Consider the following 18,735-nt stretch of genomic DNA (forward strand, 5'->3'; position numbering starts at 1 on the left):
TGCTCAAATTTGACTAGTATTTCTTGATGCTTGTGTGTGTGGTTTAGGATTTAGGGTTTATATTTGTGCTTTTTCAAAGTTATATGGCAGATTTCGTTGTTTGGCCCAAATGTGGTCATTATATAGTTACCTCAAATTCGGATCAATCCCCGTTGCATATCTTGCTTTTGATAATTGTGTCTGGATAATGAATTTCTCCCCACCTATGCTTGGTGATGATGAGGAATTAGAATCATATGGAAATAACTCCATGGAATATGAAGATGTTAGGAGCTATGGTGATGAAAACATATTGAAAATAATTGCATGGATTATGAATATGTTATAGCCTATGGGTTTTTTTATCAATTGGGTCATTTAATATAGTGTATTTTCTTGCATAATTTAGTCATAGTATCCCGAGTAAATTGGTTGTGGAGGCATTCTATTTGAGACCTCTTTCTATATATTTCATAAAGAAAATTAGGGTTTGGGCAAAACTCGATAAGTCTCTCTTCTTAGTTGTCCAATAATCCATGATTCATTCATGCAATGATCATAAGATTAGATTTTAATTAGAGGCATTGTAGGATCATCCAAACTTAATTAGATTTTAATTAGAGGCCGGATTAATGAAGATTTTGGATCAAAAAGTCTCTTAAAAAATTTCCCTAAAAATTAGGGTTTTGGCAAAGCTCATTAAGTCTCTCTTCTCATCTCAATGTTGTCCAATCTTCTGTGATTTATTCATGCTAGCATTGTAGGATTATGCAATCATAATAAATTTTAATTAGAGATAGGATTAATGAAGATTTTGGATAAGAAAGGTTTTAATTCATTTTTAGGTATCAAATTAATCTCTTTCAGGATTAGCTGAAGGTTAATTTACTAAATGGTGAAACAAAAGAGCTTCGAATGGAATCATGTGGCCATTTTGAGAAAACAGGATAAGGGTATGCCTGTTGTTTAATGCAATCATTATCACCATGTATTTGTTCGTGGCCCCTTTCGAATCAGAGCTCACTTGTTGGGCTTGAAAGGTTTAGGTGTTGACAAATGCCGTCAAATTGATGCTGTTATAAAAGTTGAAGTACAAAAAATGGTATCTGGTTGTGCAAATGTTGACATGAATGATGAGTCATCAATGGATTGCAATGCTGAAAATTGTAGCACAAATGTTGATATGAATGTGGAATCAACATCTATCAATGAAATGTCTTCATCATCGTTTGGTAATGCATCAACAAGTAAAAAGATGAAAGTAGACAATGTTGAACCTTTGAAGATGTTATGGCAAAAGCAACTTGATAAAAATGTTGATGAAGCAATCAGGAGGTTTTTTTTTGTAGAGGATATACCAGATGTAAAAGTGGGAAGTACATATTTTCGTGAATTAATAAAAGTTGTGGCACTTGCTGGGCCGTCTTATGAGCCGCCATCTCCTTATCAATTGCGCAAAAGGCACTTGAATGAAGAGGTGAAATATGTTGAAAATGAGATTATGCAAATTAGAGAAAAATGGAAAACTATTGGATGCACTGTTGTGAGCAATGGTTGGTCAGATACCAAGAATAGACCAATAATTAATGTCATGGCTACTTCTGCGTATGGCACTGTGTTTCTGAAATCAGTTGACACTAGTGGAGAATATAAATCAGGAGAGTATATCTTTAAGATTTTAAAGGATGTTATTCTTGATATTGGCCCATCAAATGTTGTGCAAGTTTGTATGGACAATGCAACTAATTGTGTAGTAGCTAGGAGGATGATAGAGAAAGAGTGGCCCATGATCTTTTTTACCAGATGCACGTGTCATTGCATCGATTTGTTGTTTGAAGATATTGGAAAATGTGCTTGGGTTCATGATGTTTTGAAATTAGCTACAAAGGTAATCGTGTTTATTACATGAAAACAATATTCTTTGGCAATGTTTCGTAAGTTTAGTGAGAAAGAATTGTTAAAGCCTTCCACTACTAGATTTGCCTATAGTTTTATCATGTTGTCAAACTTATTGGATGACAGAGTCAAAGGTGGATTAAGAAGAATGGTGGTTAGTGAACAATGGTGTCAATGGAAAGGATCAAAAACACAACTAGGAGAAGAAATAGTTTCAATTATACTTGATGCTTCTTTTTGGCCAAATATAAAGAAGATCGTAAAGATATGCAAGCCTATCCTAAAAGTTCTTAGATTGACGGATAGAGAAGGTGCAACCATGGGTTTAATTTATGAATGTGCTCATCGTATGATAGAAGAAATAAACCACATTGAAGATGTAGATCGTTTATTGCTTGATGAAATTCGGGGAATATGTATGCAAAGATGGACAATGCTACATTCACCATTGCATGCAACTGGCTTTATTTTGCATCCAATTTGGAGAGAAAAAATTCAAGATATTGATGAGAAGTTGAATACAAGTTGGATGGAAACTATTATGCGGTATACTAATGGTGATATACCTTTATGTGGTGTTTTATTAGATGAATTCTATGCTTATAAAACTCAACAAAAGAGTTCATTTCAAGTTCCTATGGCAAATGATCCAACTAGAATGCATGATGCAATTAAGTGGTGGGAAACATTTGGAGCAAGTGTCATGAGATGGCAAGACTCGAACCCATGACCTTATGGTATATGGGTCGAGCTCTTAACCATCACACCATCTATTGTAATTCATAAGATATTATTTTCATTTATGTTTTATTATAAGAAAGTAATGTATATTCCAGATTTCTCTGGAACATTCTAGAAGTTTCAGGATTACTCCTGACAACACCATAAAAGAAGGCACTAGGCATTATGTTGAACCAAATTGGTTCAACGCCAGTCTTAAGCCTCTCAGCCGCTTTGTACTTATCTTTTCACATAATATATTAGGTGCTGCCATCATTTTTCTCTCTCTCTCATCCTCGCTATCTCTCTCTCTCTCTCTCCTCTTCTCACGTCCTCTCTTGGGAATCTTACGCAGTCCCGTCCTCTCTTCTTAGTACTAATTCCATCTATACTTTAGTACTATTCCTGACAACAAGCACTCCAAACTTAAAAAGGCTTGCAATTCGTGTGCTTTCTCAAGGTTCATGTGCATCTTCTTGTGAAAGAAATTGGAGTACATTCTCATCGATAAATACAAAAAAAAGAAATAGATTGACTCATGCTCATGTTGAGAAATTGGTTTACATACATACAAATCATTGTCTCATTAGAAGAATAAAGGAAAGGGGATTATGCCTAATTGAAGCAACATTAGATATGATCAACAAAGAAGAAGATGATGAGAGACTTTTGAGAATGCAAAATCAAGCTATTGATGAAAATGAAGCTCATAAGGACATTAGGGATGAGCTTGAAGATACGAATGATGAATGTGATAGTGCATAGATTCTTAAATTTCGGTGCATTACTTAGTAGTTAGAAGTTAGAACCTAGAACTTAGAAATTAGAATATAACGGCTCATAATCGCTTTAATTAAAACTTTTCTTTCTTATGTTAGTGTGATTTTGAAGACCTTCCATTTTTCTATTAATTGGTGATTTTTCCTTTTTTTTTAAGTGAATTTAATAATTTTTATTATGTAAATTTATTTTCCATAAACGAATGGTTTTATAATATTCTTGGAGCAATTTTATATTCTCGAATACTACGAATATTGCGGATGTCGAATATCACGCATATCACGCATGGGTCAATCTATGCTCTAGGTATTTCCACATACAACCTTGTCACAACCCTAGTAATCTATGTTAACTCAACCATCATTGTTAGTAGCCTACCATGAGTATATACATAGAGGGCATACATCATATTTATGTTATGATAGAAGGAAGAAACATACAATGGTGACGATCATTATTGGAATAAATTCATGATGGATTGAAATCATAATTCCTTGCCTAACTATTTGACTTTTATCTATGACATATTTATAATAGAATATATTAATGTATATGTGTATAACTACCCTATGTGCAATAAAACTTAGTGATCAACATCCATAAAATATACCTATGGACTCCATGTGTTGAACATGTTTTATAACATTACAAAAGTGTTGAAGATTCTATACACATAATCACTAGCCATATCATAAATATCTCTTGGGTAAATGTTCATTCTATAATGTATGTTTAACCTATTTCAGTTATTTGAGTTGATGGATAAGAATCTCAATTTTGTCGAGATATGATGTTTGGAATATATTAAGACTTACCAAGGAAAACATTATTGTCACATAGTCCAAGAACCATAGAAGAAAGTAAACCATAATTTTATCATGACAATTACATCACATGTTTAAAAATGGATAAGAAGAATTGGGAGTGATAGTTGATTGGTAATTGTATGATGGAATAGGAAGTGTAAAGATAACGTGCACAGACAGTTAAAGATCTAACACATGTATAACAAAGAGGTTGGAGTTCTGAATCTTGGAAGAACCATATACATATGAATATATTAAACTATGAGTATGAATCCTTTATTTTTATCTATTAGAATTAGAAGTTAATTATTTTAAGCCTTTTGGCTTTGTTTTCTTTACTCTTCCTATTTCCCAAATGAGGGAGGGGTCCACATCTCCGGCATTATTTTTTTACAGCTCCCCTTCTTTTATTGATATTCTTAATTTAAATTCCAAACTACGTCTATTTGGAAAGCTACATAACAATTCTCTTAACAAACATTGGATAACATCTCTCAAATTTTGAAGGTGCACGAGATGATTTAAATCACACATTTGACATTGTAAAATATACATCATATTATGCATTGTGTTATTTTGTAAAAGAAACATGTACAAACTTTTGGTATCGAGGTAAGACTAACTCTTGCACTATAATTCTATGTACCTAAAACATGCATTGAATTTTCTATTTGTAAATACTCTATGATATTACTAAATCAAATCATCCTTGTCTTTACACCAACCAAAACTTGTTGAAAATCATAGCCAATGGGGCACAATTCTTTCCTTGGCTAGGCAACTTAGTAGTGATCTATGAAGTGCATGTGGTAAAGTTTTAGGTGAGAAAAAAAAAGTTTGTAGTTGAATTTACAGCAGAAAGAGCCATAGGAACATTCAAACTCTCTTTGAACGATAACACTTGATAATCTGTAAAAGGCTTTGTGGTAGGTAAAGAACATTTCATGCTTTAAAAATATATACAACAAATCTTTTAATGCAAGGCCAACAACTAGGCATTTACTACATGATGTACGATTCAAATGGAGTGGTTGCATTGTCAGTGTAAGGATGGAAGAAGCAAGGTCGTGCAACAATCAAAAGCAAGTGCCACCTTATGCCAATTGTCATTAACAAACACAATATGTGATGTAAATATGGGTGTAAACGAGATTGCAAAAGGAGAAAAGTGCAAAAAAATACAATATGGCATATACATAATGGGTAGGTTGAAAACAATGAGTGCAAAGTTAATTTGGGAATTCAAGAAGGCTCACAAGAGACATGAGTCCCTAGTGCTCACTATAACATAAAGAACAATCTCCAAAAGCGTATACCCCTCCATCCAAAGCTATGAAGACAGAGCAACAATTACATGTGGTAATTTTTGCACATGGAATATAATTAAGAAGCTCCAATGTCCCAAATTGAATCACTTCCTATGGTTATGATCATAGAATGAACCATACGTACCATACGTGCATTTGCATTCGAGAATGATTCAATCAAACATGTATGGTAAATCATCTCAAAATTGGATTGGATTTATAAGTTGGAAAAATAAATAAAGATTGGAATTTAAAAAAATGACTATGGTCTATATTATATATTGATTGAATCAAATGTCAACACAATTGAAAGTTCAAAACTTAGGAATTACTTTACTAAACATTAGAAAGCGCGAACGTAAAAAACAAATAATTCAAAGACATAATTGTATTGATGATGAGCTCATCTTGTAATTGTTCTCATCTCGCAACTAGTGAAGGTATCAATTTCTTCACTTTAGAACTTTACAAAAAAATGAGCATGAACTATAGAGATTGAATGAAAATATGCCATTATAAATTATAATCTAATGTTCAAAAACTCATAAAATGTATATTCCAGAATATGAAGAAAACATGACACTAACATAAAATTTTACTATGACATGACACTAACGAGAGACAAAGAGAGGTCAAAAAATTGACATTCAAACCCGAGACATAGGTAGTAGTAGCTTAACAACATACTACTAGGGTGAGCTAATTCCTAGTGATAAAAAAGGTAAAAGAGAAAAAAACAGAAATACGCATTTTTCTCTTTTCAAACGTGTTCCTTTCCAAACGTTTTCAAAGTTAACATTTGTATGCTTGCACGAACACATTTATTACGTTCTATGGTCATGATGATAACACCAAAAGAGGGGTTGGCATGTACACTTGCAAGAGTATTAGGGGGAACACTAATGCTTGCATGTATAAATATATTGACTTGACACATTTAATTAAATGCACTCAATGAGCGTTCAAGAGTTAACATCAAGTTTTACTCTAATTTAATTGATGATGCAAATATTTTATTATACTTTGGGCACATGTGTTTTTATGAAGGCAAGAGTTTGTGCCCCATGATGGTGAGTTTCATAGCCTCATTCTCAACAAGCGCATGATCATCTTAGACTTTGTGTGACACATTTTCATAATTAAATCCAAGTGTTAGTTAGAGAGTATTTTCACAAAATGAGTAAAGATGTCAATGATGATGGTGCTAAAGTGCAAACAAACTTGGTCAATAAAGGAAAATAGCTTAAATAGAGATATGAGAAAACATGTCCATGATACATATGTTGACCTGCCTACAAAGAATAAAGGCAATGATGAATAGGTTAAGAAAGACGAGTAACTTTATTCTCGCTAATATAGCAACAAAAGCTCCAAAATTAGCATGAAAACTTGTTCAAGTTTCATAGTGTCAATAGTCCTTTGTCATTATAATGAGCAACCCTCAATCCACATTCACAAGTAATGTCTATTGCAAAGTTTTTAATAAATTTGACCCTTACTACGCATCATCCTTGGTCTAGGAGATTTTAGAAATAGACCTAACCTGGTTTTGGAATCTAAGTTTACATCTTTGAAAACTGGTAAGAATGTTTCTTGTGTCTTTTTTCCATTTGCTCACACAATTTCAAGGCATTATTGGAATTATAGTTATAATTCGTGTATGACGTTCTAAAACAAGAACTCTACTTGCAATCAATTTACTTAAGAAAATTATTTCTTGACGATATTTGATGCTTAAAGTTGCACAAGACCACATTCAAAGTGCTCAAAAAGAACTAATGTCAATTCCAAGTGAAGACCTCCCTTGCTCTAGCTCAATAGCCCTCTCTCTCCCTCATAAATAATGGCTTTCATTACGAAAGAAAAAAACACCACCATGACTAACTACAAAGTATAGAACCCTTATAGGGAGCTAAATACTACTACGACTCCAAACTCAATGCCCCCCTACAAACCAATTCAAATCACGAATATGATGATATGTGACCTTGCATAGCTCTCTGTCCACAAAATCCAACATACTTCGTCAAGAATGATTAACTATCAAAGCCCCTGCACATTTGACATCCCTTTCAGAATTAATTACATTCTACCAATTAGCTTCAACCTTCATATTTCCAAGCTTAATTCCGTTCTTCTCTATAAAGTATGCCACCATTTCTGTCCAAGGTTTTACACCTTTAGAAATAAATTGAATGAAAGTAAATCGATGAGCGACCATATGCTCATATAGATTCAATATTGATGAACATATATGCGCGGAAGTGTGTATTAGGACTTGTCAAGAAGTACTCAGCAAACAACACAAAAAGAGTGAAGACAAGAAGATAGACATGCTGTTAAGCTTTAATGGAAGCTTTGTTATTTCTGTTCTCTCTTTCTCTCAAAGACTCAAGATACAATAAAGATCAAGAAGCTCATATTACAACGTTAGGTTACTCAAGCTCTAGCTATTGGACGTGTTCACACTACTAAGGATACAAAGCAGAAGGAGCCGGCCTTTTATGCCAACAAACTCCCCCGTAAAACGACTACTCTTACTTATTACAATTATATGGGGTTATCTCCCCCGTAAACCTAGATTACAATTTTAATCTAAAGTTATGGTTACAAGTCAGTCGTCATCTAGCCGAGTCAACAAGGATAATGTCGATATTCTGCCTAACCTCCTGCCTTGTGTTTGGCTTTCATCTGCTTGGTCGCTTGTTGTTGTCCCATCTTTGTCTTTAGTGCTCCGAAGCGTTGATCTGAGAGTGGCTTCGTTAGGCAATCAACGATGTTCACCTCGATGTCGATCTTCCGGACTTCAACCTTCTTCTCGTTTACAAGCTCCCAGATATGATGATAATGCACCTCAATATGCTTTATCTTCTTGACATGATAGACGGGATTATTGAGGAGTTTTATTGTGCTCTATGAGTCACAATAGATGGTCGGCGTTGGATGGTCGATTCCACTTGTCGCTAAGAAGTCGGCTGACAGTCGGTACAACAAGATTGTTTCCTTTGTTGCCTTTGATGCTACTATGTACTCGGTCTTTGTGGTAGACAGAGTCGTGCACTCTTGTAGTTTCGACCTCCATGATATGGCACCATCGCCATAGGTGAAAACATAGCCTGATGTCAACTTCCGATTGTCTGAATTCCCAGCGTAATCAGAATCGGTGTAGCCTTCGACTTCGGTCAGGTTTGCCGATCCGAAAGTCAACTATGCATCTTTGGTCCCTCTCAGGTACTTGAAGATGTGGTTGACGGCCTCCCAATGCTTCCGTCCTAGGTTTGACATATATCAGCTGACGACCCCTACGACATAAGCAAGATCAGGTCGAGTCGCCACAATCACATACATGATACTTCCTACGGCCAATGCATAGGGTATCTTTCCATTAAGCTCTTTCTCCTCATCCATCGAAGGAGAGTCTCTGTCTGATAGTCAGATGGGTGTCGGAAGCTGTATTGGTGTTGGCTTTGTGTTCTCCATGATGAAGCACTTCGGCACCTTTCGAATATAGTCGGACTTGGAGATTTGGAGAGCCTTTGTTGTCCGATTTCACTCTATCCTCATGCCCAATATGTGTCGGGCTTGTCCTAGTTCCGTCATCGCGTACTTGTCGTGAAGGCTCCGCTTTAGCTTTCTGATTCCGTCTTGATTGCTCCCTACAATCAACATGTCGTCGACATATAGGATCAGGGACTCATTGGCCAATTGCCGAGTATATAGACATGGGTCGCAGTCAGATCGGCGGTATCCAGGTTGCCTAATGTAGGAGTCAAATTTCTGGTTTTCAGCCATAAAGGCTTTTCTTCAATCGGCATACGAGGTGACTTTCGTCCCCCATCGCCGTGAAGCCTGCCGGTTGAAACATGTAGGAATGTCGTCTTGACGTCCAGTTGTTCTAGCTCTAGGTCTTCTGTCGCCACGACCCCTAGTAGGAGTCGAAGGGTGGTCATCTTGATTAGTGGAGATAATTTCTGATCGTAGTCGACTCCATGTTCTTGCTTGAAGCCCTTCACGACGAGCCAAGCTTTGTACTTGGGCTTCTTTGAGTCAGATACATATTTGTGTCTGAAAACCCATTTGCAGGACAATACCTTTCTACCAGTTGGTAGTCGACCAACTCCCATGTATTGTTCTGATGGATCGAGTCCATCTCGGATCTCATGGCTTGTAGCCATGTATCAGTACTCGGTGCGACTATAGCTTCTTTGTATGTGCTTGGTTTGCCTGCATCATTACGGTTGACGTAGTCAAGGCCTAGTTGGTAGAACTCTATTGGCCTTCGAACTCGTCTGGATCTCCTAGGTGCCGTATTGATTGGTTCGGATACTTCGATCGGCTTTTTCGGTCAATTGTTACTTGCTGAACTGGTTATATCAGGAATCTTGTTGGGTGACTTGCCCCTTTGATAGGATTTCGGCGAGGTCACATCATCCTCCCCTTCTTCAGGAGTGGGGAACTTAGCCGACTCAGATATGTTTTTCCCTTTGACCTTGGGTGTCTTAGTTGGGTCGACTCTGTCGTCTCCAGCTTGCACCTTGTTTACTTTGCCTTTTGTGACTCCTGTCGATTCATCTTTGTCTTTGATGGATTTTTCTTCAAGTTCGACTAATGGACATCCTACCGATTTAGAGTCGGCGGGTGTGTTGTCGACTTGGTCGAGTTCAACTGTTTGTCGAATCTTTGATTCGGCCTGGTGGGTCGGTCTTTCTACGATGTCTCTATCAACTTCGAAGTAGACATTTTTACCAACTATTTTCTGCTGGTTCCTCGAAGAGAGAATAGAGTCTTCATTGAAGACCATGTCACTGCTCCGGATCAATTTCTGGTTCTCTGGGTCCCATAGCTTGTAGCCGAATTCCCCATCGGTTCCATAACCAAGAAATATGCATTTCGTTGCATAAGGTGCCAACTTGGTCCTTTTCTCCCTAGGGATGAATGCGTAGGCTTCGCATCTGAATATACGGATCCTATCGTAGGTCGACTGTTTGCTTGACCATAGTGCCTATGGCACTTCAAGCCTGATTGCTTTTGATGGCGACAGATTGATCAGATATATTTCCATCTATAATGCTTCGACCAAGAACTCTAGCTTTAGTCCATCTTGTTGGAGCATTGCCGTCACCCTCTCCTAGACCGTTCAGTTGATCCTTTCTGCCACTCCATTCTGCATAGGTGTGTATGGAACGGTCTTTTGGTGCCGGATCCCTTTGTCGGACAAGTACTGTTTGAAGGCTCAGGAGGTGTATTCTCCTCCGTTCTAAATCGGAGTCTCTTCACTCTGTGTCTTGACCGGTTCTCTACTTTAGCTATCCATCAAGTGAAGACCACGAGCGTTTCATCTTTCGACCTAATCAAATAGGCCCAGACTTTCCGTGTACAATCATCTACAAATGTGATGAAGTACCGGGAGCTTCCTAGTGATCTCTCAGGCATGGGACCACATATATTTGTGTGCACGAGTTCTAGGGGTTGTCATACCGTACCATAATGGAGAGAGTGCGGACTTCGGGTCTGTTTCTCGTAGCAACAATGATCGCAGAAGTCAGTCTTTGCTTGAAGTGTCGGAATGTAGCCAACCGCCATTAGTCGATCGAGTCCAACTTGAGACATATGACCGAGTCTGCCATGCCATAAGTTTGGATCGATCTTTGTGGCTACATTCACGACCCCTTCTGGATTGATCACCATTATTGTGTACAAGTTGTTGTACTTGTGCCTGCTTCCTATCTTTAGGTTTCCACGACTGATCATCCATGTCGACTCGCTCAGAGTTGTTCTGTACCCGTCTTCGGCTAACATGCCGATGGAGACCAGACTCGTTTTCAATGTGGGTACATGCCGAAATTGGTGCAGGACTATTGTATTTCCATTTCACAGTTGAATTGGTACTTCGCCAATTCCTGTGATTCTGCACAACTGCCCATTGCCTAGTGAGACTGTGTTGCTAGCTTCGGCTAAATGGTTCGAGAACCATTCAATGTTCGGGGTTACGTGAAATGTGGCACCAGAGTCCAACAACCACGTATGTGCGTCTTGCACACTATAGAGGACTTCTCTGATCATTAAGTCCTCTAAGGAGAGGATTTCTCCTGATCGAGTGTCGACAACATTGACTTGGTTGCCGACTGGAGAGTGGTTCGAGTCGGATCGTCCTCGATTCTGCTCGGATCGCAAACGACTCTCTTTCCTCTTGATCGACCAGTAGTCGAAAACATTGTGACCAGCTTTTCTGCAATGGGTGCAGAATTCACCTAATTGGCCCGTTCTCGACTTCGATTGTTGTCGGTCTCCCCTCGTTTTTGACCGATTGGTGTTCCGATCGGTTCTATCGGCTTGTCCTCTCGATCTACTCGATCGGTCGACTGACTCGGTCGAGTGGTGGGCTTCTGTCGATTTGTCGATGGTGAGTCCCATTGATTTTTGCCAAATGTGCTCGATGAGGACTTGGCCGATTGTCTCATCTAGATTTAGGGTCGAGCGGCTATTGGAAAATGTCGTGCATAATACTTCCCAACTCGCCGGAAAGCTCGATAGGAGGGCAAGGGCTTTGACCTCGTCTTCGAAGTTGATCCCTTGTAAGAAGAGTTCAGACAACACCCGATTGAAGGTGTTGATATGCGAGGTGGCTGGGTCTGACTCTCTCATCTTCATATTGAATAGTTGCCTAACCAATATTAATTTTGATGATGAGGACTTCTTTTCATATATAGCTTCTAGCTTCTCCCATAGTGAGAATGTTGTTGTCTCTTTTGCCATGATGAAGTAGACGTTTTCGGCTGAGGGCATCTGAATGGTGCTGCGAGCAATTTCGTCTATTCATCTCCACTCTTCGGCTAACATTGAAGCAGGTTTTTCAATGTGTTGAATGGCTTCGACCTGTCTTCTGATGATCAAGACATCCTGCATCATCTCCTTCTATAGGGCCAAGTTTTTGTCATCGAACTTTCGGATCTCAACTCCTGTACCGGATGCTGAAGCCATGTTCTTTATGGAAGTGAGATTCACTAATCTGGTTTTTTCTCTTTCAGCTTTTTCGGATGTTTGTTGCCGCCAAATAGTAGGTTGCTCTGATACTATTTGAAGAACAGATATGCTCGGAAGTGTGTATTAGGCCCTGTCAATAAGTACTCAACAACCAACATAGAAAGAGTGAAGACAAGAAGATAGACACACTCTTAAGCTTTAATGGAAGCTTTGTTATTTCTATTCTCTCTCTCTCTCAAAGACTCAAGATACAAGAATGATCAAGATGCTCATAGTACAATGTTAGGTTAGGGCTAATATACTCAAGCCCTAGCTATTGGACGTATTCACACTAGTAAGGATACAAAGTGGAAGGAGTCAGTCTTTTATGCTAACAGATGCCCCACCAAGACCCTTCAGAATACAAACATGATCCCATCCCAACCACGACAAGGCATTTTCCCCTTTTCTTTTCTATAACAACATTCTCATTGAGTCTGACACTATTTCAAGAGCTTTCTTTGACCATGGTAGCAAAGGAAGATAATAAGACACCGTAGAGACCATAATTGATTGGATCACCTTAAGTCATACATGAAAAGGCCAGAATTGAGACCTCTGAAACATAAACTTATCCTCCAATATTTTGGATGCCCACTCAATAAGTTTCACTTGAGAAACTTCCACCCCAATTGGATATCCAAGGTGAAGATAAATCATACCACAATGTACTATCCTTCTTGACCAACCCAACCCTAACACATCTTGTTCTGTACTTGAAATCACGACAATTTTATGCATATTAATTCTCAACCCTAAAGCATTTGAAAACAATTCCCACACATCTCTTGTCTTACTAATATTTTCCCGATCAGGCGCCAAAAACATAATATGGTCATTTGCAAAAGCTTGAACAATACATGGCTTCCGGATGGCAACCTTAGTGCAAGCAATTCTTCCTCCATAGCCATATTGTGTGACATAACAAGAATAAGATGTGTCACAATAGTGAATAGTAAAGGATTGACCGAGCATCCTTGTCTAATTGATCTCCGACTAGAAATCGGTTGTGTTACTCCTCCATTAAACATTACATGTGAAACCGAACCCTCCCCTAATGTGTATATCAACTTAGACATACGATCACCACAACCCATATGAGACATCAACTTATTTATAAATGACCAATCGACATTATCATAGGCTTTCTCAATATCCAATTGTAACAACACTAATTCTTGCTTAGATTCCTTTGCATAGCCAACTGCCATTTGAACATTTAAAATATTATGTAAAATGTCTCTTTTTGCTAAGAACCCATATTGAGCATTGTGAATAATATTAGGTAAAACCTTATGCAATCCGTTGGCCATCACTTTTGCAAAAATCTTGTACATTTCCCCCATCAATGAAAATGGCCTCCATTCAGCAAAGGAATATGGCAAAGGCACCTTCAGCAAAAGCTTTATCAAATCAAACTTCCAAGAATGAGACATTTCCCTTGATGTCCACACCATCTGAAATAAGACCATAAAAGGCCCCTTTAACTTAATCACATATTTCTTAAGGAGTTCATTTGTTAATCCATCCCACCCAAGACTCTTATCATTAGCAAGATGTGACATGACGTGTTCCACCTCATCCTGTAAAATATTAGAATCTAATGATTGTGCCACATCATGTGATACATAATTTTTCACTCCATTAAAAAATACATATCTATCCATTTTAACATTATCATCGATACACAATTGTACATCCAATCTCTCTCACAACCACAATGTGCACTTTCGATTGCAACATTCATTGGTAAAGCTCTTGAACATCGAGAGTCACTACTCACTTTCACGTGTATCACGTGAAATGTAATATTTTTGGTCTTATAGGTCATATTTGACCTCCAAAGACAATAATAGAATCTCTCTCTCTTTCTCTCTCTCTCTCTCTCTCACACACACACACACATATAAGTAGACAATTATACTAATTGTATGTAAAATTCACTTGTTACAACTTCTTAGCCTCCTCTACTAACTATGTAGGGAGAGGGAAATCATGTAAGGCCATTAGAAAACCTAAATATGCACTTGAGGAAATGATCCCCACATACTCTAATATTCATAAATTCCACATAAGAAGGCCTTTTAATTTCTTCATATAGACTTTCACCCATGTCTATTCTCAAACATGAAAGTATTACACATATTGCAATTGTGTTGCAATCCCCAATATCGTAAAAATTGGAATAATATCTCCAGTTCCTCATTTGGACCATTTTGAAAATATTGAGGAAAAAAAACCTAGCCTCAAATAACAATGGGTTAAAACTTGCCAAATATCCGATAAGTACTTCCAAATTATATGTTGTTGTGGCTTCCTCCATGCACACACAGATCCTGGTGGGCCTCCGGTCGAGAGCACACGGGCTTCCAATGCAAATAAAGGCCTCATAAAAGCACACCAAAATGGTCAGAATAGAAAAGCGAAAACCTACAGAGTTCAATCCAACAACACTTCCTTCTCCAAAATCGTGGATGCCTTTCTCTCTCTCAATTTTCTCCTTTTATACCTAAGTGATTGAGGGAAGTTATTACATTAGGCTATTAAGATAACCGCTTTTCTGTCCCCGATTTTGTCCTGGATCTCCTCCCATCATTCGCCTCTATACGTGTGGTCATAAAGTACCTAAAAAAACTCCTACCTAGTACTCAACAACACATAAATATTTACAAACACCGGGTCATTTGAAATAGGTAATATGTCGTATTCTCTTTTGGCATAGTTGGCCAGATGTAGAAAAGTACCCTATTTTAGCCTGATATCGAAAATATACGATGCATGCGTACCCCTTTTGCGACTTGATGGTTAAATATAGAACAAAAAAAACCTAGCAATTACTAAATTGTATATGTGTCCACATTCGTGTCAATTTGCATATCATGGAGCACAATTGAAGACTTGGTTCAATATAAAGTTCTAAAATTGGTATCCATATTCAAATTGTAGAGTAAAACTACATAAACCGTAATTATAAATATGTGGTTTTGGGTTTAGGAATAAAGTAGTACCCCACTTGTTGGACGGGTATATCGATTGTTTCATTGTATAATGTCATATAGTTCATGACAATGTAATTGGTAAGAGTAACAATTACGTACGACATTCATTTATACTATGTGGAACCAGTAGACTTGAACCGTAGGTAACTAAAAACCTCTTATTATAAAAAACATTCGCCTTTTCATATACAGTCATGCTAAAGGAAATGAGAAATTACAATATCATGTTAATATCTCAAACTGAAGAAGAGCATGGTGACCAATTATATGTAAATACAAACTACGGTTCCAATAATGATTAAAAAGGGAAATTATGAACAGGTGAATTTAATTAAACGATAAACAATTACAGATGTTCTCATATACAAATATAATATGAAGTGATGGTGAACATTATGCCTCAAAATCCTCAATTTTTACATTACGCCATCTACATCAATCTATAAGCAAATCAGGCAGAGCAGGCTCCTCTGGCGCTGATTGTTCTAGACTGTTTTCATTCGTGTAATCTCCAAGCTCTCCTGAATCTGATGTATGGTCAAACTGTGCTACATCTTCCAGGTCCACCAGCTCCCTTGCTTCTTCATCAATTGGTTCCATTGGTTCTCGTGAAGTCATCTGGAACATCTCTGTCTCGTTGATGTGTTTTGCTCCGACTTCTCGATCCTGATCTGGACAGTCCCAGATTCCTGTGATCCTCATTTTGATGAAGTTAACTTGAGCAGGGTCCTTCTCCAATGCAACACAGTTTCTAAACATCTTCAATGCACAAGCTGTCGTTGTACCTAATGGTCGCATGAACACAAACAAGTATATATAAGAAGTAACGTCTTAAACTTGATCGACAGGATTGAAATTAAATATATATATTATACCTGTGCCAGAGAACAAGTCTAGGACCCAATCATCTGGATTCGAGAAGAGCTCTATGAGGCGGTTGATCAATCTTTGAGGTTTTTGATAAGGGTTCACCATACTTTTATCCTCTGACACATGTCTTAATTTTTTGGTTACAGCTGGGCACATGATGTAGTTAACCACGTTACGCTCATTGACATGTGCTCTAGCCTTCTTCTTTGTAATTGAATCATAGTAACCCACACAAAAATGTTCGACCGCACTAACCATTCGATCGTCAGGGCTACGTGTAATATTTGTTTTGATCCTATAGAGAAAGAAAATCAAGTATTAGAGGTGTAAATGTGTACATATAATAAGAAGTACTGTAATGAGTAAAAGCGAACTATAACGCACCAATGCATGTGTTCAGTGGCATGACAACGGGACTTCAAAGCTGTTGTGACTGACAGTGATTGCCCCATGCTATGAAATATGACTATCCTCCACAAGGGGGCCAATGTCAGTTCTGCGAAATCCTTTACCATTTTCTCGATCTGAGGGTACTTGAAAGGCACATCATCATATGTTGATCCCGCAATACGGAAACCATATGGTATGTCAACTATCAGCAAAGTGTAGTGCCTTCTCGGTAACAGTTCGAGCATCTGGGATACTTCGCCATTGAAAACACTATAATGAAGCTGTTTGAAAGGATCAAACCTATGAAAAAAACTCTTAACAGTCTCCGAATCCTCGGGCAGTTCCATTTCCTTCCCTTTGGTCATTCTCTTCTCATATTTCGCACGTTCTAAGTGCGTGATGAAGGCCGCTGGAATACCGTCATTATTGTCGTTGTTCTTTTTCGATTTTGATGGTTTCTGCAAGTGTCATTGTTGTTAGTAGGGAACATTACTTTCTGACATATCAACATTCAAAAGACACATACCCATTCTCTAAATACAATAAAATATTCCTCCAATGCCCTGTAGGAAGAAGTTATCGGGCAGGCTTGTTCAACTTCTTCCCATGTCGGTAAACTCAGTTTTTGCATCATCAACTCTTGAATCTTCATGTATACCTTGTGACTGCACAATCAATATGACATTAGAAATAAGATATTCAAAATAATTGAAGACTTTCATGAAAAGGTATACTATAAACACTTACTTTTGCAAGTCTGTTACCATCTCGTCCAAACTAAATTACTTGGCGACCACTCGAGATAGCACAGATATTAACAATCTATCATCTTTGATACCTTGTAATGATCTCCAAGGTAAAAGTTTCATGTCCTCTGCTAACTCCTCGATTACCAAGTCGCTTTTTCCCTTGGTCTTTGATTTCATCTCAACTTGTGGATCAATTCTTCCCTTTTTTTATCTTTTCCCCTTGACTTCTTTCTGCTCCCACATAGAGAATATTTTGTCTTGGAGATCCCACACCTCTCCGGTCCGAAAAGCTAGTTGAAACCAAGAATCATATTTTCGGAGACCTTCGGATTTGGTACTCTCATCCACTGCAATCCCTACTTCCAATAAACATTGGCGTCGCAATCCAGGCCACAATCTTGGACCGAAACGATTCAAGGCATCCAGGTATTCATGATGAAAAAATCTTATCCTCTCTATACATGACATCTTTTGCCTATAATCGTTGTCATTGTTATGGTCCCATGCGAGCAGCTTCGCCTCCTCGTGAGTTAGTCCTGCATATACCTTACATTCGGCGTACTTGAAGAACGGCGTGGGAGGATATTCTTTGACAAGCTATCATCGAGCTTCGGCCGAATGTGATCCTCCGATTACATAGTATACGTAATCGTCTGCAGAGCTATACTTGAAATCTGCTACTGTTGGGCATTGTTCTTGATCAACCATTACCAAAAATGGCACCACAGTAGCGTGAGGATTGATTTTCATTTTGCGTTTCAGGTTTTGCACATGGACGGAGTGCGGCACCCTAATTTCCAAGGGACGTCTTCCAGTCACGGGGTCAATGGGGGGCCTTTGGATAGAAGTAATGGGCAAATGAAATAGCTGGCCCCTACGCACAAGTTTAGTCTTCACAATATTTTCTCTTATTTTATTTTGTTCTGATGTCAGGACACCAGAAGATAGTTGTCCGCCTGGAGCCACAACGTCGACTTGTTGGTCGTCTTCTTCTTCCACGAACTCTAATATTTCTTCTTCTTCTTCTTCGGGTCGTGGTCGTTTAGTATATTTCTTTTGAACAGGATTTGTCTTCCTAGACTTTTTCGGTGGAGTTTCTGCTTCACCGGTCATCATCTCTCCTGTCACATACGGCCGAAGAGCTACCAACAAGTTATTTTTTGTTTGCAGGTCTTTACGCAAAGCCTTGGGATTGCAAGATTCGGGTACTAGGTTT

General features: G+C 38.1%; 1 pseudogene; it reads left to right on the forward strand.

Annotated features, from left to right (window-relative positions):
- Positions 1–1,222: 1,222 nt before the first annotated feature.
- LOC147865208 (uncharacterized) lies at positions 1,223–3,360 on the forward strand (annotated as a pseudogene).
- The last annotated feature ends 15,375 nt before the right edge of the window (positions 3,361–18,735 follow it).

This window comes from Azolla caroliniana, unplaced genomic scaffold, assembly GCF_043228905.1.
Source record: "Azolla caroliniana isolate FFs.n. ecotype wild unplaced genomic scaffold, voAzoCaro1.0.p SCAF_4, whole genome shotgun sequence".
NCBI classification, from domain to species: domain Eukaryota; kingdom Viridiplantae; phylum Streptophyta; class Polypodiopsida; order Salviniales; family Salviniaceae; genus Azolla; species Azolla caroliniana.